The sequence below is a fragment of the Cibotium barometz genome, chromosome 17 (genome assembly GCF_041138505.1).
Source record: "Cibotium barometz isolate CiBa-2024 chromosome 17, ASM4113850v1, whole genome shotgun sequence".
NCBI lineage: Eukaryota > Viridiplantae > Streptophyta > Polypodiopsida > Cyatheales > Cibotiaceae > Cibotium > Cibotium barometz.
In genome coordinates this window covers 2,648,743-2,652,761 of record NC_141062.1, presented here as the reverse complement: position 1 = coordinate 2,652,761, position 4,019 = coordinate 2,648,743, and the positions used below count along the sequence as shown (strand labels likewise).

The window sequence follows — 4,019 nt, the reverse complement described above, 5'->3', positions numbered from 1 at the left end:
TTCCCCAATCTAATCATCACTAGATCCATACAAATCAAGCATTTTAAATGGTAGATATGGTGGGAGGATAAAATAGTATGTTTTTTAACAGTTCTAATGCCTTTTAAATAATATAAAAAATAGTAGAACACATCAAAAATTACGCAATAAATCAAGCTAAGCTCTATGTTATTTTAATTTGTGATATGCAAAGTGGGAACATCATTTGATTAATAATGTAAAAGTTGTAGGCAATTTACTAACATTTAGTGTACTTGTCCAAACCTCCGACAGGGCTTATATACAATTTTGGTTCCCAAAGAAAAGGGGCTTTGCAGTTATTGGATATTCGATCAGATTATAGTTTTAGCTGCCCAACTTTACATATGATATTTCATTTGAAGACCTTGAAGTGAAACTTCTTGGCTAATTAGGAGACATTGGCTATTCTTCTTGAAAAAATACACATTTTCAGGCTAAACCCAAGGGCGCCCACTAAACGAAACTAGATAACCTCATCTTGCAACCACCCATATAGCATGTGAGTTTAAATAAAGGGATTTTTTAATTCAAAATTTTAAGGTTAATTTACATAAATAGATTTACAGAAGAGGTTTTTTTTATCGATTTTGAAAAACAAAATCATAAATCTGTAAAGAAAAAGGGGTCATTTAATTCATGAAAAAATCACAACTAAGGGGTTTTTTAAATTCACAACTAAGGGGTTTTTTAAATTCCATGTATTAGCTGCGAATTGTAATTGTGTATACCCTATGCACCTACCCGAGTCCCCTCTCCCTACTCTCTCTCCTCTTCATGTAGCTATGCTGCGCGGTTATGCTCCCCATCTCTTGTAATGAGGGTTGCATGAGCCATGCACTTTCTATTATTCACAAGCTTTCTATTAGCATTAGGATTAGGATTACGTTTAGGGTTAGAGTGACCCACATTGCTCTTCTCCTCTTGCACTTTTTCTCTTCTCTTCTTCCAGTTCTTGTCTTCTCCTCTTTCTTTCTCATATAAAAAAATGTAGTCTACTTATAACTTTTTTTGCATAGAGAACTAATAAAATGTTGATTACTAATTTATTTATGTTGGTTTGATTTTGTAGGATCTTCTTCTAGATCTTCGAGTCAACACAAACAAGCCTCTTGAAGTAAGAGCTCGACACTTATACCTGAAGAAGCCGACGACGTCATCAACCGGCTTTATAATCCCCCTGTACGTTTTGACTTGAGGAGGTAACTTACTGTTCTTGTTGGACTAACGGAATGGCGCTTTTGTCATCTAAAAACGACAGGCCGATTATTCTCATCACCTTAATGATGCTGCTTCTCATGATTCCTGCTACTGTGGCCGCCTCCAACTACCCGGACGCACTGGCGAAGAGCCTGCTGTTCCTGGAGGCACAGCGATCCGGCAAGCTGCCGTCAACGCAGAGGGTGGCGTGGCGGGGAGACTCAGCATTGCACGACGGGCAAAACGAGGGAGTAAGTGTAAAAAACTAATCGTGGGCTGCTCGTAGATTCAAGCTAGTATGAGCTGCGCCTAGGTTGACGAATAGCCGCTTGCTCTGTCACTACAGGTGGACATGCAAGGCGGGTACTACGACGCGGGCGACCACGTGAAGTTTGGGTTTCCGATGGCGTACACGGTGACCATGCTCGCGTGGGGCGTGGTGGAGTACGGGGGGAATGGGCTGAGCGGCAGCGGACAGTTGCAGAATGCGCTGGACGCCATCCGGTGGGGCACCGACTACTTCATCAAAGCACATCCGCAGCCCAACGTGCTATGGGCAGAGGTAGGCCATACATATCTATATATGCTAGCTTAAGCAACGTTAATCGCTTGTTGACAATGTACTCCCGAACTGTTGCAGGTTGGGGATGGGAACTCGGACCATGACTGCTGGCAACGAGCCGAAGATATGACCACCTCCCGCCAGGCTTACCGGCTGGATGCCGGTCACCCTGGCTCCGACCATGGCCGCTGCTTCCATGGCCTTCCAAAGCACAGACGCTGCCTACTCGCAGACTCTTCTCCAGCACGCAAGAGAGGTCAGTAAACGTACCGGCCATCCCTCCTGATACTGGCATCTAGTCGATGGTAGCGCTTACTAACAAAAGGTCTCGATTGCATGTTTTCCAGCTCTTCACATTTGCTGACAGTTTCCGAGGAAAGTACGATGACAGCATCACAAATGTAAAGGCCTTTTACGCGTCAGTGAGTGGATACAAAGTAAGGTTGACTTTACAGTAGTAGAGTCGGCTGATGTAGTGTCACAATCGGGAGAGGCTTAGCTAACGCTAATCATGATCAATATAAAATATGCAGGACGAGCTATTGTGGGCTGCAATGTGGCTATATGAGGCCACAGGCGAGGATGCATACCTCGAGTACGTGGTGAATAACGCGGTGGAATAGGATGGAACATGAAAGAGTTTAGCTGGGACGTCAAATACGCAGGCGTTCAGATCTTAGCATCGAAGGTTATATAATCAAGTTGCCTTTGTCAACAAATACAATAATAATAACTGCCTGCCACTCCTGCACTGAAACGTCGAGGTGTCCATACTGGATAGGTTCTGTTAGAAGGTCGAGCTGGCCAGCACGCTGACATATTGAAGCAGTACCAATCCGGAGCACAGTTCTACCTATGCTCTCTGCTTCAGAAGAACTCGGGTGCCGACAACGCTCAAGTGACGCCTGGTGAGAACGTCCTCTAGCTCAATGCAAAGCGTATACATTGGCCAATCCACTCGACCGACGCTTGAGACGTCGCTTATATTGTATAAATGTAGGGTCGCCTAGCATATTGCTAAGTACACTGAAACACTGTCTGTAGGAGGGCTGCTCTTCACTCGCCCTTGGAACAACATGCAATACGTAGCATCCGCACCGTTCCTTCTTGGTGTCTACTCCGATTATCTCTCTGCAGCAGGCCAGCAGCTGCAATGCCCGGCCGCGCGCTCAGTCCCTCCTTCCCAACTCCTCAACTTGGCCCAGTCCCAAGTAATCTTTATACAAAGATACCCTTTTCTCTTTTCACCTTTTGAAGAAAGAAAAGTGTTTTATGTATGCCAACCTAGCTCCTTGTTTACCAATCCAGGTCGACTACATCTTGGGGAACAATCCCATGCACATGAGCTACCTGGTTGGTTACGGCGCGAGATATCCCCAGCACGTGCATCACCGAGGGGCGTCTATCGTATCCATCAAGGACAGCCCGGGGTTCGTCACCTGCAAGGGAGGCTACGCAGATTGGTATAGCCGCAATGCTCCCAATCCCAACCTGGTGGTGGGTGCTCTTGTGGGCGGGCCGGATCACGGTGACAACTACGCAGACGACAGAAGCCGCTTCGACCAGTCAGAGCCCACCACGTCCGCCACCGGCCCACTGGTCGGCATTCTGGCCAGGCTTGCGGGCGGCCATCAGGCTGTCGAGCACTTGTCTTTACCCCCTACACGAACTACCCAACCAGGTAGAACCCAGCTTACAATCTGTCTCAGTTCATTGCACCATTTGTTCAACTCATATGCCAAAGCTGCACGCTAACCCGCTATCGGACAAAATTTTCTGGGCCGAAAACGCGTTTCGGGCGCGTCTGGACCTCCGTTTTTCAGAAAGCAGGCGAATTCGAGCACTGCGGGTAAGTCATCGATTCTCTGCAGAACTCTGTTTTAAGAACTGCAGGAAGATAGATTGACTGTGCAGACACTGTGGGTGCTGCAAAGAGGTCTACAGTTGCCATTGGGTGTATGTATGCACATTGAGGTCATTGGTTGTGACATTTGAGTGGACTGCGGTACCGCTGTGCAGAAAATACAGCAGTTGTGCAGGGAAAACCAGAGTGCAGTTTCTGGTAAAATTGTGTGTTTGGCAAGATGTCTAATGATGGCATAACACAGATTGTGGCTGAGAAGCTGGATAAGAATAACTTCCATGCTTGGAGGTTTAGGTTGACGAATTTCCTAATGGGAAAAGGCTATTGGGACTACATATAGAAGGTGAGCATGAAGAGGCACCGGAGATACCGGAT

At 46.3% G+C, this 4,019-nt stretch overlaps 1 pseudogene; it reads left to right on the top strand.

Moving 5' to 3' along the window:
* The first annotated feature begins 1,250 nt into the window (after positions 1–1,250).
* Positions 1,251–3,535, top strand: LOC147629585 (endoglucanase 6-like; annotated as a pseudogene).
* The last annotated feature ends 484 nt before the right edge of the window (positions 3,536–4,019 follow it).